This window comes from Trachemys scripta, chromosome 2, assembly GCF_013100865.1.
Source record: "Trachemys scripta elegans isolate TJP31775 chromosome 2, CAS_Tse_1.0, whole genome shotgun sequence".
Classification (NCBI taxonomy): Eukaryota; Metazoa; Chordata; order Testudines; family Emydidae; genus Trachemys; species Trachemys scripta.
The window spans coordinates 233,490,198-233,509,488 of NC_048299.1; positions in this window are offsets into that span (position 1 = coordinate 233,490,198).

Genomic DNA, 19,291 nt, shown 5'->3' on the forward strand with positions numbered 1-19,291 from the left:
TAGCAGTGCATGGGATTCTTCCGTCCTAAGTGCAGGACTCTGCACTTGTCCTTGTTGAACCTCATCAGGTTTTTTTCTGCCCAATCCTCTAATTTGTCTAGGTCCCTCTGTATCCGATCCCTACCCTCTAGTGTATCTACCACGCCTCCTAGTTTAGTGTCATCTGCAAACTTGCTGAGAGTGCAGTCCACACCATCCTCCAGATCATTAATAAAGATATTAAACAAAACCGGCCCCAGGACCGACCCTTGGGGCACTCCACTTGAAACCGGCTGCCAACTAGACATGGAGCCATTGATCACTACCCGTTGAGCCTGACGATCTAGCCAGCTTTCTATCCACCTTACAGTCCATTCATCCAGCCCATACTTCTTTAACTTGGTGGCAAGAATACTGTGGGAGACCGTATCAAAAGCTTTGCTAAAGTCAAGAAATAACACATCCACTGCTTTCCCCTCATCCACAGAGCCAGTTATCTCATCATAGAAGGCAATTAGGTTAGTCAGGCACGACTTCCCCTTCGTGAATCCATGCTGACTGTTCCTGATCACTTTCCTCTCCTCTAAATGTTTCATAATTGATTCCTTGAGGACCTGCTCCATAATTTTTCCAGGGACTGAGGTGAGGCTGACTGGCCTGTAGTTCCCCGGATCCTGTCAGATGCACAGGAGACGGCATTCTCATGATGTCTACACTTTTTCATAACTCCTCCCACCCCCCGCAGAAAATTCCATTAAAGAATTATACTGAGAACACTAAGGTTGCGTGATGAAGCATTTGATCACTATCTTCCTTTGATGATCAAGTACCACAGAAATGAAGTTTTTGAGAACATTGATGTTTGAGTTAGGTTTGATTTGAATAAGAACTTAAAAGTTTGGAATTTTTTTCATTGTTTACTTGTATATTGTAGCTTGGAATTAGTTGAGATTTCAGGCCTATCTTTCTTCTAGTTTAGCTTGGTCAAATTAGCCTTGCCAAATGAAAAATACGGCTTTTGGGCTGGCTTCTATTTCAAACCTAACTGAGCTGTCTATCCCTCCAGATTCATCCACAAGTATTAATAGTGAAAGCTCATGAGGGCAAGCCACTTTACATAGGCTGTTGGAGCTGTTTGACATATTAATCTTGCTTTAATCTGGCCAAGACCCAAACATAAATTTATCAAATAGATTAAATGTTAAAGCTAATATAAAGGTGCCTAGTTAATTGAAAAGATCATCTGTAAATTGACTTCTTCAAAATGCAGTATGCCTTCAGGTATAATGTATAATACAGCTATAATTAAGACATGTAGAGGAAAATGTATATTCACCATTTCAGCAATAATTGGATTAAGACCCACTTGGCATTGTTGAATTTATAATATTGATCACTTTCAAGGAATAAGCAGCAGAACAGACCTTAAAACTGATGATAGCTGAACCCCCAAAGATTGTGAGGTCAGATAATCTCCCCAAAGTTTGAACTCTTTTCCAAATCTTTTCAAGTGTTCTCCTTCTCGTTTTTTATCTTTCTCCATTTCTCCATTTACACAAAATACTTCTTCTTTCTCTGACCCTTGTGCTGCACTCCTTTCACTTCTCCATAACTCTGCTAACTTACTCTAACATCCTCATTCTGCACTTTCCTCCAGGCTAATTCAGCTCTCAAATCTTGACCCAGAAACTCTTATTATTCATCACCTTGGATTCTTTTCATTCTCCACTTTCCTCTCTCACTTTCATTCTTCTTAACCAGATCCAGGCTTATTCTGGACTCTGGTTTCCCTGGTCAGCCTCACTTATCTTCTTGATGTTCTGATTTCTTCCTGGGATCTGAGCAGGGCTGGGATAGCAGATATTTTCAAATCTTGTGCACTCCAGAGCTTGCATGAGTCAGAGGAGCCTCATAACATAATGCGTGCCTCTCAGATTAGGAAAGCCAGCGAGGATGCACAATTTGAAAATAGCACATGGCACAACAATGCCTGCCAGACCTGAGAGCCAGAAACATCCATTAAGGCCCTGTTTAAACTAAAAAAATGACCTGTTGATGACAATGATTATCAGCAGTGGATTCCCCAGGGTCTGGGTCAACTGGCATTGAAAATGATTTAGCTGCAGTGTAGACTGTAATACCATTCCAGAAAACCCGCTAGAGACCTGGTGGAACACTGTGTCTATCTCACTTTCTGTAACAATGTTGAAAATGGTTTTCGTCCATCTCCATTAGCAGCTAAATCATTTTCAGCACTAGTTTAGGTGTTGAAAGGGAAACCCATTGCTGACAACAGAAATGGATCATTTTCTTACTGTACTCAGACTGTTGAGCTTGGATTAGAGTTTGTTTGAACTGTTCTGAACCAAAACTCTCAAAATATTTATAAACTAGGTTCATCAGCTAATTTTCACCATGTTAATACTTTGTTTTATGTAATTTATTGTACCTCTTTGCATAACTAAAGCAGCAAAATATAATTCGACCTGCTTTGTTTTATTACGCAAACGTTTCAGTTTGGTTTAGTGTTTGGGCTTAAGTATGGACTTACTTATATTTTTCAAAATGAATTTGTCCATTCCTAATTAAAATGGATCATCATTTAGCCTCGGCCAAATCCTATGCAACAGTACTTTAAAGCTTTCTTTCCCTGTGCATATGGCATCTAATTACATTTTAAATAGTAAAGTAAATAGTAAATAGTAAATCAGAAGTACAGATTTTTCTGCTCTCTCCTCATGCTTAGCTCTACCTTCCTGGTTGGCATTGAAAAAATAATATGATCCAGATTTTTTTGGTCCTTTGCAGTTACTTACCATTGTTAACTTAGAAATTGCTGTGATTTCTAAAGCAATATATATACACATTTAAAATCTTTGTTTGGAAAAGATTTATCTTGTATCTCATTTGTATGTCTATCATGAAGTGTCATGAGGGTTCAAATATGTATCTGTTTGTCTCAATATTGCTGCTGAAAAATGTCAGGCACTTAAAGACTTATTTCGTCCTGATAAGAGGGGCTGATTTTCAACACCATAAAACCCATAAACACTCTGCATAAAAGTAGCTCTCAGAGGCTACATTTTATTGTTTCATTCAGAACATTATGCAGCAACAAGAATGCTGCAGTTTAGATTTTCTTTGCTCTTTACTAGTCACATGGTGCTATGTCATTTATATTATGTTATGAATTTAGTTGGCTATCATGTGATACAAGGCATGGTACAGTATGCTAATAACAGAATAAAATGCAGCCTTCTAATTTAAAGAACACTCTTCTTTGGATCAGAGTTTTGCTGTTAATTCACTGAGGGAGTATGTGATTTACAATTCTGGCAGTAAGTTTTGGATCAAAATATAGGGGGAAAAACACAGGTAATTTGGGCATTTTACAAATGCAGACACTTCACTGCGTGGATAGCATCAAAACAAACTATGAGGAGAACCGACTGTTTTGAAAAAAGGGAAGGTTTATAATAAATGATGAGAGAGAAAAGGCTTTGATTTAATGTGTGAGAGAGAAAGATGGAGGGTTAGACCTTGGTGGATGTAAAGTGTCATAGTTCCATTGATTTCACTTGAACTCTGACAATTTACACAAGTTGAGGATCTAGCTCAGAGAGCTTGTAATTTCATTCTTAAAATTGCATTTTGCCATTGCCCAGTGTTGGGGTCAAAATCATGCATGGTATAGATTCCTCAAGAGACATGTAGGCTTGATATGCACAGAGTTAGATGTGGTTCCTAGAGTGGAAAAAGTAATCATCATGGCAGCTGTGTTAACAGTTTACATGGCAGCAAAGCTCTTCCTCTCTTGCAATAGTGGAGTCTGGGACTCCATGAAGGCCAGCTGCCATTAGGGAAGTTAAGCAATGATGAATGATATCAGGTGAGGCTAGGGTGACCAGATAGCAAGTGTGAAAAATCAGAACACTTTTTTTTGGGGGGGGGGGCGGCAGGGGAGAGGGGAGGAAGAGGGTAGTTGCCTATACAAGATAAAGCCCCTAATATTGGGACAGTCCCGACAATATCAGGACATCTGGTCACCATAGGTGAGGCCCATATTCTCAGCTGGCATGCATTGCCCTAGCTCCTGAGAATCCAATGGATCTATTCTGCTTTACACCAGCTAAGGATTTAGTCCATAAGATGCAGATTCCTCCCTGATCTGCCAGTGGAGAACATATTGGTAGACAGTTAGTCTGGAAGAGAGTGGATGGAATTGAACCCCGACGAGTGAACTCTTGTCTGACAGCTGCAGTTAGAACTCAGTGAAGCAGATGAGACAGAGAGGAACAGCAGGCTTAAGATCCACAACCATTAAGGGTGGGGAGGGCAACTGGTGACAGGCTTGTCATCTAGAAGGTGTGTGTCTCCACTGAATATCAACAAAGTTTATGGGGAAATGTTTCTTAGATGTGAGGGAAGTTCCTGGGGAGATAGGCCTGTTAAAAATAGTTCTACAGAATATTAACTATATGCAGAGATAGATTATTAAGGCTTTTGGAAGCTGTGTCAGTTTTTGCTTTCCAAAGCATACTGATTGCTCTCTTAGACATACCAACATCTGGATCCACAAAGATATTTGGGCATAACTGCGAGCCACAAAACTCCTGCTTAGCTGCCACCTAATCCTGGAGGTGCCTAAACTCACTCAGCACCTAACTTTCTGCTGTAAACATTCTCTGTTTCTGCCTCTGGGCATGTACACTGCTGCTCCCTTAGGCATCTGGATTCCAATATCCTCTCCAAGCCCACAGTGATCCAGGAACCAGAGGAAGATCGAGTCTCTGTGCAGAGTGCTAAGAACCAGAACCTACAGAGCATCTAGGGGATGGGCAGGTGCAAGCCCACCCATATCTAACATGCCCCCCCCAGCCTAAGGACAGGGGCTATCAAAACTAGAGCCCAAATGAGTATGTGGGACAACTAATGAAAAACAGAGATGGGAGTGAGGTCACAGGGCCAAAATCAAAGAGCCAGAGGGGGACACCAAGCAGAGAACACTGGACAGTACCGACTGCTCCTTGAAGGCATCCAGGGAGCCAGTGGACGTGGCCCAGAGGAACTCTGCCTGGATACATGACCTAAGGGAAGAGCGGAAATAGCCCCCACAGTCACAGAGCACCTCCCCATCCAGCATCCTTCTCCTGGTATGGTGGATGGCCACCTTGGCCAGTGCCAGGAAGAGGTTGACAAGGAGATCTTGCCACTTCATGGGGCCATGGATGGGGTGCATGAATAGGAGGAGGTGTGGGGAGAAGTGCTGCCAGAACCTAAGGAGAAGGTTCTGGAAGAGCCAGAAAAGGGGCTGCAATGTGTCACCCTCAATGTAAATGTGTGCCAGGGTCGGCAGCACTCTGCAAAAGGGCAAGTGTTGCGACAGGGGGTGAATTGTGCCAGGGGTACGTATCTGTGCTCATGGCTCCATGAAGGAGCCACCAACTAATATCCCTGACAGGCTGTGGGACTAGGGTGGAATACAGACTCACCCACCGGGGCTCCCCATCCCCCATAGGTGATAGAAGATCCCACCACTTAGTGTAGGGGTGGGACACAAGGGTAAGGAAGTGAAGGGTATGGAGCACAAGCATGTACAACTGTTTTCTAGACCTGGCTTGGAAATAAACCAGTTGCAGGTCATGCATCCAGCTCAGGTGGTACTGATGGGGTGGCTGGAGGTCACGGGGCAGGGGCCAGATGGCAAGGTACACAGGGCTGGAGTGAGGCACGGGCGGGGAGCACCCTCCTGCAGGACCCGCTCGAGGAAGACCCAAGATCCTTTGTCCCTCTCTGGGTTCCCACCCCCTTCTTCTCAATGGAAAGACACCAGGTTAAAGATGGATTCCAGTTCAGGTGACATGGTTACATGTCACTGTAAGACTTCAAGCCTTCATTCCTCCCAGCCTGACTCACTGGAAGGCTTGCTTGCAAACAGAGCCATCCACAGTCAATTGTCCTGATTGATGGGCATCATCAAGATTCCAAACCACCATTAATGGCCCACACTTTGCATAATTACAATAGGCCCTCAGAGTTATAGAGTGAAACCCCGCTATAACGCAATGATTGAGGTCCAAAAAATTTGATCGTGATAAATGCGGGGTCGTGGTATAGCAGGGTGACGAAAAGTTTACCATTTCAAGCCGGTCAGTTTCAAGCCGGTCAATTTCTCTCGGGCAGAGAGCAGGGGAGATGTGCAAGGGGCAGAGGAAGAGTGAGGAGCAGCTGGGGAGGAGAATGGCTCTTCCTACCAAAAGGAGAAGCAGGGGTAAGGGGGGGAAGAGGCAGTGGGGAAGGCACATTCCTTTTTTTGTTTTTTTGTTTTTCTTCGGCAGCGCTCCGGCCAGGTTTTTTCTTTCTTTTTTTTTTTTTTTTTGTGCTTCAGCGGTGCTCCAGCCGCTTTTTTGTTTGTTTGTTTGTTTTGTGCTTCGGCGGTTTTGTTTGCTTGTTTTGTGCTTCGGCGGTGCTCCGTCTGGGGTGTGTGTGTGGGGTTTTTTTTGCGTGCTTAGGGCGGCGGGAGCCACCTTATGATCATGCTATATCCGAATTTGCATTATCGCGGGGTGCGTTATAGCGGGGTTTCCCTGTATTTCATATTTCTAGTTTCAGATACAAGAGTGATACATTTATACAAATAGGATGACCACACTCAGTAGATTATGATAGCTTTGTAATGATATTTTACAAGACACCTTTTGCATGAAGCATATTCCAGTTACATTATATTCACTTATTAGCATATATTTATAAAATTATAAAAGTGCAACGTCACAGAGGGCCTATCACACTCTTCTCTAGCTAACTTGTGTGTGGGGCCTGATCCTGTAGCCATGCTCAGAGGCCTCCTAATGCCACACAAAACAGTGAGGAGGCGCTCCCTTATAATGTTTAGCCTATGGGTTAGAGCACTCACCTGGGATGTGGGTGATCCTTGTTCAAATCCCTTCTCCTCATCACGAAGACGGTGTCTTGAACTAGTGGTCTCCCACATTCTGGGTGAGTGCTCTAAACACTTGGCTAAAGCTTATAGGCAGAAGATGTGGTTGCTGCTGAGGCTGCATGTGAAGGTAGGCAGCCTCTGAGTGTGCCTACCAAATCAGGCTCTGTATGTGAGTTTATGTGCAGGAGCCCCAATCTTCCCCCGGTTCATGGTGCACGGATGGTCACCTCCCTGCAGCCAGGACATAGGTGTCTATCTCTGTGAGAGGCTTAGCATGCACCCCTCTCATCAGCGTCTCCCACTGACTAGCCTAGGTGGCTTCCTGCCTTGTGTGTGGGTTCTGTGGATCACATTCTAAGGTATATGTCCCCCCATCTATGCATTACATTAGGAGCCTAGGGTCCTAATTCAGCATTATGGATTGCAGCGTTGGTCCTGTCATTTTCCAGATGCATAAGTCCCTCTTTGGATCAGAGTTCAAGTAAATGGTAGCGATTAACTGGTTCAGAGATTGAACAAAAAAGTTTTCATTGAGAACATGAATCTTTGGATCAGCTATCCGGATGGACAGGCTGTGAAGTCATAAATCTTAATAATCTTTCTCCTACACTCCTGATGTTCCTTGTGCACTCCTGATGACTTCCATACACATATTGAGAATGTGATCAGATCTGAGATGGTTATTCTTTGTTTGGATTTTTCTGTTGCTTTTTGTGCCCTGTGCACTGATTGCTGGTTTAATTTCACCTAGAAGAATCATTTTGCTGCTGCATTGATTTGCTATGCATTTCATTGGAGCTCTAGGTTGTATTATTGTCTCTGTCTCTCTTATTTGAATACAATAATTTTGGCAGAGTTGTCAAGGCTTCCCTGGATAGCCATTTCCACTGAATCAACTTTATGGAAGAAAAAACAGCCCTGCTTTAACTTTATAAGGAAATTTCATGAGGGATTTTGACTTCAGATTATTAATATGGGGAGTAGGAAATAAATGTATCTGAGCATCAGTCAGATTCTGTTCTGGACTTTGCCCTTTTAACCACTGCTTTCATGAATATTTTAAGCTTTCCCTGGGCCATTAATGTATTTTAAATGGAACTCATTCCCAAACTCAGATCTTTGAGCTATTATTTACATGAATGCTTTAATATTCATGTACACTACTGGAACATTTGAGCATGGTAAGTCTTGATCTTCATCCCAGACTTCAATCCTTGAAATTTAGTTATGTGTATTTATTTGTATTGAATTTTAGACCAGATTCAGAGATCTCTATTGAGGAATCCAAGTGAGTCTAAGATGGCGTAACTTCTTCTGAACCCTCAGCATGCAAGTTACTGCACGTAGATATTTTATAGCTGACTCACACTTAACTCACAGCTCCCCTTACAGATAACTTCTGAATGTGGCCTTTTCTTTTTACAGTTCTAACATTCTAACTTTACTTTTCAAAATGTTTTAAGCTGATCTCATGATTTTGGGGCCTGGTTTTTGAATGCTTGGGATTGGTAATACTGAAGATGCCGTAAGAGTAAGATTAGTAGGTGGCTCTTTCTGCAGAATAGCTGTGGTACAAGGTTAACTGTGAAGTCTTGAGAGAATGACTAAAAAGGAACTGGGAAGCCTGGATACATATATGAAAGGTGAATATTTTTTTTTAATTCTATTAATAAATCAGATTTTAGAAAAGGAGAGTTTAATTTGAAACACCAACTGTGTGGTGTTTGATCAAAAGAAGAGAAACTGAGGCATAGCAGTGACCCCAGACAAAGCATACAGAGACCCTATGACTAACATGACTTTCCATTTTTCTCATCTTTATGCATTCCCAGGTTTGGCTAGAACTGGAGAGAGAAACCCTAAGTATTCTTTTATCATAGTGTTTTGGGTTTTTTTGTATGCAAGAATACTTTACATAATGTCAAGATTTTAAAAATATTAAAGGCATTTGAATGCTCCAGGGACTAGTTATAGCAAGTCAAATCCTGTTGGTAGTGATTAGTGTTGTAATAATGCCAATGATTGTTCTGAACTGATGCCTACTTCATGGCTTGTATGAAATGAACTAATTGGCTCAGGCCTTCTCCTGCTGGACGTATTCATATCAAAACCACCATCACACATGACACCTTTCTTGACAGTGGAAACACCAAATACTGAATTGGCTTAGAGACTAAACTGCTCTATTTCAGTCACTTTGCAGGCACCTTGGTGTGACAGTTTGACGTTTTCACAGCTTCTACCTGTGCTGTGTATGTTCTGTAGTTTCCATCCCGAGTACTTCCTCATGGATATTAAATCTGTGCACTTAAAATACATTTTAAGTAGGATGCATACCTCGCTTATATTCAGTTAAGATAGCCAGCGTTATCCCTTTAGATTTAGGCCTAGAAGCTAATAAAATGTGAGATGGGAATTCTGCATAAAATAGAAAAAGCAAAGCACATAAATATAGCATGACTTATATACTAGAACAGCATTCATTGCTGTTCATTTAAATGCAGCCTCTGCTGATCATCATACTGATTTATACACATATCAAAAATACTGAGTGCTAGGAAGAGATACTAATACTGTCTTAGCTGAAAAAGGAGTCCCATCTGGCAGTCAGCTGTCCAAGTTAACTAGGAACCACAGATGTCCTTTAAACAGTGCTAAAAAAAGCTATTGAATTTACTAATTTAAGAAAGAATTAAATAGCCATTTAAACTGGGTCTATGTTACGTGCCCATTTTAACTATATGCTCACTTTCTGTTGAGCTTTTGCTGCAGGTGAGATACCCCTTTCTGAGTATGTAATCTGAAAGATCTAGTTAGCCTACCTCCTTTTACAAGTTCTTCCTGGAAGTTCTGCTACAGAAAGTGTGTTATGAAGTTCTTCTGTAATACACTGAGAGATCATCTTGAAAAATGTCAGTGCTGGGCTGAGGTTGGGATCCTTCTGCTTGTTACATTGTTCCATTCACTTCAAAGATGGAAATCTCTCAAAATCCAGGCAAGCCAGAGGGCTCAGGCAACCTAGTCATTAGTAACTAGTTGAGTTTCATTCATCCTGAGTAAACGAGATCTTTTTTCACTCTCATTTACTGAAAAAATAAATACAAAAAACCTGTTTTGATCAATATAGGGCATCTTGGGCCTCCCACACTGATACAGCATGAGTGTACAATATCTGCAATGAATTCTTAGCAAATCAACAAACGGAACCAGTCAAGATGCATGAAATACCTGATCAACAACAGAGAAAGCTAGGGATGGACTTACATAGATGAGGAAATAAAGTATATCTTATGACGGTTGATTACTATTCAGATTATTGCATATAACAGCAGACTACATAATTGAATGCAGTAAAGCTTAGTTTACCTGGCATGGAATTCCAAAGACTCTTAAAACTAATGGACCTCATATTTCCCATGAAGAATTTGCATAGTTTGCAGCATGAGCAGAATTTGAATATATCACATCTTCTTTGCATCACAGCCAAACTAATGGCAAAGCAGATGTACCTGTCAAGAGTGCCAAGAAACTATTTAAAAGGCCTACCAGGATAATAAAGTCACATGGACAGCAATTCTGGATGGGACAAACACCAACAGAAGGCATGGGCAGCAGACCAGTACAGCAACTCATGTCACTCTGCACATGGACACCTGCTGCCTACATGTGATGGAGTGATCACTCCACAATAGCCTGAAAAGGGTTAATGTGGCTCAGAAGAGGCCAATTAACCTAGTAGGCCACACGGGAGGGAGAATTAGGTTTGATAAGCAACCCCTAACTGAGGCTGGAGTCCAGCTGAGCAGGAGCAGGTGGGGCTGGTATGAGGCCAGGAAGAGAAGTCAGAAAAGGGCTGCAGTGTGGAAACCTGCAGTCAGTCTCTGCGCTTAGAGAGGGAAAGGAGGGAACCCAGTGGGAGAGTGCTCTCTTTTCAGATATCCTTTCTGTCCACAGGCATAGCACTGTCTTGGAGGGCATTATTTGGTTCCTGTACTTCTAATGGAGCTAATATTAATGTAAAATCATTTTGTTTTCTTCCTTTTCTTGTTCCCCATCACCACTGATGACATCCGCCTTGCTATAGGAATAATAGTGTATTCTGCTTTACTATGATTCACATCATTTTTGTATTGTCCTTATTTTTTATTTATGGGAAATAAGAATCCAGTTAATATTACCTTCAAATTAGTACAAGATAAAATGTGGGGCAAAATGATCACATTTGACATTGTCCATTCAAACAGTGACACAGTATAGGACATGGGAAAGGATAAACAGCTGTTTGAAATTACAGACTGTACTTGTGGGAATGAAGAGCTATCAATTAGGGAATGGTTTAAGGTCAGGTCTTAGACCTCTGCTACCTTTAATTGGGTCAATTTAGTTATGCTTGCTTTGACAGGAAGCTGGAGGAATACGAAATGAAGGAAGGGGAGCAAGTAAAAGCTTTTGGGGACCTGTTTTGAATAATGGATGATTGGAGGCAAACAAAAGCTTTGATTACATAGTTCAATAATGTAGAATTGGCTCAAAGTAACACCATTACAACAACAATAGTATTGTACCAAGCAGGGAGGATAAGGTATCTAAGGTGAAGTATTCATTTCACAATCAAGTGAATGTTAGGAATAGGATGTACAATACATCCAGTGATCCAGATCCTTAGCAGGCATAAACTGGTGTAGCTTTATTAAAGTCAAAGTATTTTTTACCAGCTGAAGATCCGGTCTAGTATATTTAAAATAGGAAAATATAAATAGAAGGCCTGTTCAGTGCTTTGCTGGGGTTTCCACCTCAGAAGTGTGAATTCATAAGCATCAATGCTCATTCGTTCTCCCACCTTCCTAGCGGAGTGCAAGGAGTGTTAATTTGCAGGTATTTTTTTATTGGGCTGGTGTTTTTGCTGAGTGTGTGTACTCTTACATTTCACTATAAAGTCCATTTTATTCACTCTGCTACGCCAGGCCTCCAAGCATGGGATTTTCCTGTGTCCTCCAACTCCAATTAGCCATCTTGGTACGCACATCCTTTCTGAGCTGCCTAGGGAGTCTGCCTAATGTACATACCTTCTGCTTCTAATTTTGTGGATCACTCAACAAATATCTGATGGCCCTGAGGTTTCATATTGCCCATGCAATGTGCATCTTCCCCCAGTGCTGCCAAATGCTGTCTTTTTTCTGTTTTCTGTAACTCTAGTTTCCTTTGAAAGTAAAAGATCTGTATTTTATTTCTTCTTGTCTGATAGGTAAGATCCTATGCCTCCTTTCTCTGTTTAGCTAGAATGGGACATAACTGGCTTATTCTAAGCTCAGTGACAATACTGCGTGATTCACTATTTATCAGGAGGAGTAAGTGCAGCAAGTGATTTCCCTCCACCCTAGAAGCCATATAGTACAGTGATAGGTGCTTTTATAATGTAGATTATGTAGATTTCTGTTGCATCCTTGAGTCTAGTTAGAGGATAAGTGGGGATATAGCCTTACATTTCCTATTATAGCCTATGGTTCCCATTATAAAAGTGATTCCTCTTATAATCTTCCCTCAGCACACACTCAAAAATATCCTGGTATCATATGCTTGGCTATCATTACCTAAAAGAAATGCAGTGTGTTCCAGACATTTGCTAGAGGACCAAATACTTAGCACCCACACATTTTATATGTTGACAGCAGCTTAAGAGTTGCTTCAATCTGCATAGCAATTATCTAATTGCAGTAGCTCCAACTGCACAACCTCCTTGACTGCTGTTACCCATCATATCCTTCTGTCACCCCAACAGCAAAGTGAATAATCTAAGAGACAGAAACTGTTTCTTATTATGGGTTAGAAATTGCTTTAATTTAAATTGTATATTGAATTAAATATTCAGATTATTAAAACTGCCATTGGATAAGACTACAAAGTCAAAGTAATTGGCCACACAATTCTTACTAATTCTCTTATTTTAGCAATGTTATTTGCTTTTAAATTGTTAAGGTCAGCAAAAGTGCTGCTGATGCCCCTACTGGGTCTCAGTCTGTCTCCAATTGATATCCATCTCACACAGGCCTGCATGCAATGTTTTATGTCTTCACTCTAAAGATTAGCTGAGATATACTGGATTGCTTGAGTGTCATCTCTGGTCACTTGTCATTGATTGACCCACCCTTCTGAGAACCAAAATGTGATAACACATTACAATTCTTTACAGATTCTTCACTAATCTCTTTGTTGCGAGCTGGTGGAAGATATTCCTGACCCTTCTAATAAAAGTAAGAACTTGTATTGATATGGGAAAAGCCTAAAATATCAGAGGAATCATTTTCTTTTAAAGTGTTTCCAGAAAATATCCTCTGTCATCAAAAAGAGTCTTAGGCTAGCTCTCGGAGACTAGTTCTTTCTACACAACTCAATAATCTTGATATAATACTGTGAGCTTGACTCTCCTTTTACGTTGATTTTATACCAGTATAACTGCATTAGCTTCAATAGAGCTTCTCTTGATTTACATCACTGTATGTGAGAAGAAAATTAGGCCTTAAATATATTAAAGATTAAATTGCATACATGGGATCATTTCAGGTTGTTATCTTATAGCATTGTTACCCCCAAAACAGACCCAGGGTACCCCCACAATAGCTTACCTATTATCTCTTCCTGGGTTTACCAGAGGTTCCCTTCAGTTGACTCATTTATCTGTTTTTGTAAGGTGAAAGGGGGCCTGCTCTAGAGAAATTACCAAGGGTTTATAGGAAACACTTTTAGGAAAAACTTTCTGTTACCCTTTGGAGCACACGGATACAGCCCTCCGATATAACTGATTGACCCCCGACAATGTTCTTCCAAAAAACCCATATTTTCTTTATTTAGTGTAACAATTAGGGCTGTCAATTAATCACAGTTAACTCATGCAATTATCTCAAAAAATTAATCACGCTTAAAAAAATTAATCTTGATTAATTGCACTTATAACAATTGAAATGTATTAAATATTTTTGAATGTTTTTCTACATTTTCAGTATTGATTTCAATTACAAAACAGAATACAAAGTGCACAGTGGTCACTTTATATTATTATTTTTTATTACAAATATTTGCACTGTAAAATGATAAACAAAAGAAATAATATTTTTCAATTCACCTCATACAAGTACTGTAGTGCAATCTCTTTATCGTGGAAGTGTAACTTGCAAACGCAGATTTTTTTTGGTTACATAACTGCACTCAAAAACAAAACAGTGTAAAACTTTAGAGCCTACAAGTCCACTGAGTCCTACTTCTTATTCTGCCAACTGCTAAGACAAACAAGTTTGTTTACATTGATGGGAGATACTGCTGCCTGCTTCTTATTTATGTCACCTGAAAGTGAGAACAGGTGTTCGCATGGCACTTTTGTAGCCAGCATTGCAAGGTATTTACATGACAGATATGCTAAACATTCATATGCCCCTTCCATGCTTCAGCCAGCATTCTAGAGGATATGCTTCCATGTTGATGATGCTCGTTAAAAAAAATAATGCGTCAATTAAATTTGTGACTGTACTCCTTGGGGGGGAGAATTGGATGTCTCCCACTCTGTTTTACACACAATCTGTATATATTTCATGTTATAGCAGTCTCGGATGATGACCCAGCACATGTCCGTTTTAAGAACACTTTCACAGCAGATTTGACAAAACACAATGAAGGTACCGATGTGAGATTTCTAAAAATAGCTACAGCACTCAACCCAAAGTTTAAGAATCTGAAGTGCCGTCCAAATTCTGAGAGGGACGAGGCGTGGAGCATACGTTTAGAAGTCTTAAAAGAGCAACACATTGATGCGGATACTACAGACCCAAACCACCAAAAAAGAAAATGAACCTTCTGCTGGTGGCATCTGACTCAGATGATGAAAATGAACATGCATCAGTCTGCACTGCTTTGGATTATTATCAAGCAGAACCCATCATCAGCATGGAAACAGGTCCTCTGGAATGGTGGTTGAAGCATGAAGGGACATATGAATCTTTAGCACATCTGGCACGTAAATATCTTGCAACGCTAGGTACAATAGTGCCATGCGAATGCCTGTTCTCACTTTCAGGTGACGTAAACAAGAAGCAGGCAGCATTATCTCTTGCAAATTGTAACCAACCTTGTTTGTCTGAGTGATTGGCTGACCAAGAAGTAGGACTGAGTGGAATTGTAGGCTCTAAAGATGTACATTGTTTTATTTTTGAATGCAGTTTTTTTGTACATAATTCTACATTTGTAAGTTCAACTTTCACGATAAAGAGATTGCATACAGTACTTGTATGAGGTGAGTTGAAAAATACATTTTTTTTGCTTTTTACCATGCAAATATTTGTAATAAAAAATAAATATAAAGTGAGCACTGTACACTTTGTATTCTGTGTTGTAATTGAAATTAATATATTTGAAAATGTAGTAAACATCCAAAAATATTTAAAATAATTGGTATTCTATTGTTGTTTAACAGCGCAATTAATCACGCAATTAAATTTTTTAATCATGCTATTAATTGCGATTACTTTTTAAAATCGCTTGACAACCCTAGTAACAATTAATCTAAACCTAAATTAAAACTAACATTAGTCCTTGTCCATAAATACAATCCTTGGGTACAGGTTAAATGTACCCAAACCATAAACATATATTTAGAGCAATATTAAGCGGCTGCGTTATGCATGCGGTGACTAGTTGCCTGAAGTCACTGATAGCAATTTTAAACTTTATACATATAGAACTCTGTAACATTCATAACACAGACACACATCTTTATTAACTCAGACATACAGACACATACTCATTAATCCCTATTCTAGCTATAGTTTATCTTAGAGCTAGGATGCTTACTCTTCATACTCTTCTCTACTGCTGCTCTAAGGCTCCTTCTGTTCTGTCACTGATACCTCAGCTGCTGCAGCCACTGCTTCTTCTTTCAGGTCTTCTTTGCTTTTCTTCGCTCTTTTAAGTTTCTTTCTTCTGAGCTGATCTGATCTTCTCCTGGCTCCCTATCTTGACTGACTTTTACCTGCTGACTGCCTGCATTTTATTCAGTTTTACCAGCCACTAGACCCGTTCAGATTGGCTTGTTTCCCAATCCTGACATTAGCATACTCTAACTTCCAATCACCTTTAAACCCTCTCTGCTTGGTCCATACTAATTGTCCAGTCACAACCGCTAAATCCAGCTATCCAAGCTGCTATATAACAAGTCTTAGTATTATGGTCTCATTACATTATGGTCTGGAGCCCCTCACTTAGTACTGGAGTAATTATGCCTGACTGACCCCACTCTGCAGTGTTGGAGTGACCTTTACTTGACCTCAGGCCATACTTGTATCCTTGCCAACATGCTAGCTATAGGCTAAACTGAAACTGTTAGCTCTCTCTTCTTGGCTTAGTGCCAACATTTTACACATGCCAAATTACCAAACTATTAAACTGTAAACAATTACCTCATTCCTTTTAATATGTATCCAATTGTTAATTTATGTGTCTTATGTTAAGATCTACTGTTAAGTATCAGGGGGTAGCCGTGTTAGTCTGTATCTACAAAAACAACAAGGAGTCTGGTGGCACCTTAAAGACTAACAGATTTATTTGGGCATAAGCTTTCGTGAGTAAAAACCTCACTTCTTCGGATGCAAGGATCTACTGTTGCCACCTTTCTTACCAATTTAGTTCAATTTATTTTTGCTCTTCCCCTATTTTCAGTCAATGGTGGCAAAGCAATGTTTTCAATGCTGTGCTTAGGAAATAGAATAGAGCAGCTCAAAATTTCTCGTATCAACATGTCTTGCAGAACGGACATTAAAGAATTGTCTTATGGTTGCAATGATGTTGGAGTCTGGTCTAGATGGTTAATTAAGTTAGATCCAAATACATTCTTAACTTCCTTATATGTGTGGAGGGGTACAAGGACTCAGTTTTGTACTCTATATAATAATTTGGATTAAATACCTAACAGTTTTGTTAACATGCATTTTACTTGTAGTTTGTATTCATGCATTTATATACTGTATAAACCCCTCGGGGTTTAGAGAGTATGGCCCCTTTAAAACCTTGTCTGCGGCAGAGGAAGTGATGATTATTCCAGAAAGAGGAAGTGCTGGTTGTTTCAGGGGCTTGGAGAGAGGGAGAGCCACAGGGTGTGTGTCTCTAGCTCCAGAAAGAGGGCCTACAGTGATAGGACCTGACATAGTGAAACAACTGAGAACCAGCCCGAAGTCTGGGAGGGACAGAGCAGCTGAATGTGGACACCCCAGGACATGAGCCAGGAGGAATCACCGGAGAAGGACAAACCCAGTATCACTGTTACCTAAAACTGCATGGAGCCATGAGTACTGGGGCTTGTGACTTTGCACTGGGAATAAGGAAGGAGGCTGTAGTTAGCTAAATGGGGAGGTTGTCACTTAGGTTGGCCAGGTATCCGTTTTTTGACCAGAACACCCGGTCGAAAAGGGACGCTGGCGGCTCTGGTCAGCACTGCCGGTCGGTGGTGCTGAGGAGTTCAGACAGGCTAGACCCTACCAGTCCTGGCACCGCACTGTGTACCAGAAGTGGCCTGTAAGTCCGGCTCCTAGGCAGGGGGGCCATGGGGCTCCATGCACTGCCCCCGCCCTGAGCACCAGCTCTGCACTCCTATTGGCTGGGAACCACAACCAGTGGGAGCTGCGGGGGTGGTGCCTGTGGATGAGAGTAGCGTGCAGAGCCACGGCCTGGCTAGGAGAAGCCTAGGAGAAGCCAGATCTGCTGGCCACTTCTGGGGCGCAGTGCGTAGTCAGGACAGGTAGGAAGCCTGCCTTAGCCCCACCGCTGACCAGGAACCACCGAGGTAAGCCCCCACCGCTGACCAGGAGCCACCGAGGTAAGCCCCCACCCCAAACCTGAACCCCCCTTGCCCCAGCCCTGAGCCCCGCAACCCAGAGCCCCCTCCTACACCCCAAACCCCTCATCCCATGCCCTACCCTAGAGCCTGCACCCACAGTCAGTGCCCTCACCCCCCCTGCACCCTAGCCCCCGGCCCCAACCCAGAACCCCTTCCCACAATGCAAATCCCTCAGCCACACCCCACAGTCTGGAACCTCCTCCGGCACCCCAAACCCCTCATCCCTGGCCCCACCCCAGAACCCATACCCTCAGACGGAACCTTCACCCCCTCCCGCACCTCAATGCTCTGCCCCAGCCCGGAGTCCCCTCCCACACCCATAACCCCTCATTTCTGGCCCCACCAGAGTGGGGGTCAGGGCCTCAGGGAAGGGACTGGGTAGGGGGCATGGCCTCAGGGAAGGGATGGGGTAGGGGTGGGGCTAGGGTGTTTGGTTTTGTGCGATTAGAAAGTTGGCAACCCTATTGTCACTCTGTGTGGGTTTGCAGAGAGCGGCAGAAGACAGCACCGGAGGTGTTTGTTGGGGGAAGTTCACTGGTGCCAAAGAAGACCAAGAATACCTAAGACTCACTGCTGGTCTGGATCTCTGCCAGGATTCCTGAACTCTGAGGGTAGACACATTGCCTGGGGTCTGCCCTTTCAGACTGTGGTACCACTGGGCCTGTGGGGCCTCATGTTGGATGTAACCCTGTTTTACTGCTCCCCATATATTGTCCCTGTGGTTTTTTCTTCATTCATTCCTTTGTAAGTAAATACTTCCCTTTCCTATATTCCTTGTACTATACCGGTGAGTGTGTGTTGATTCTGGGGGGTTTGAAACAGGTGCCCTTGGGGTAGAAAGGACTTTCCCTGTTGCATTCCTGTACGCACCTTTTCTTGGCTGGAGCTGCCTGCAGAGCAGACTCCATCTTGGCCACCAGGGTGCTAAAGTTACAACTGTTTATTGAATATTAAGGAAAATCTTCCAACAACAGAAGAAGAAGAAAGAAGGGTGGGACAGTGTGAGGGGAGGAGAGGAAGAGAAACTGTCCTAGGTTACTAGATGGTTGTGTTTGTTAATTTCATCAGAAGTCTTTGAAGACAATTGCCCATGACTAAAGGAAGTTGCACTGTTGGTCAAAATTAAGATACAAAGGCAGATCAGTGTATGAGATCAGCACAGGAAAAGAACCTTCCAATTCTAAATATTTAATGGTCACCTGCTCTATAAAACAAAGAATCCTGATCTGGAAAGCTTTGTAAGAAAACCCTTCCCTATTTAAACTGCAGTGTGGAAATAAATCGTTTTGCATTTGTAATCCATGCTATATATGTAATTCACTAGAGTCCATTTAAAAAAATGTAAGTTCACAGTTTTAAAGTGGCAAAAAGTCTTTCAATCCCATAACTGAATTCACAGCAATGTGTACAGATACACATACATATTATGGATCTGAGGGTGGGGGGGATGTAGACAAGCTCATGGACATGCATTCCTTATGGTCTCCAAGTGA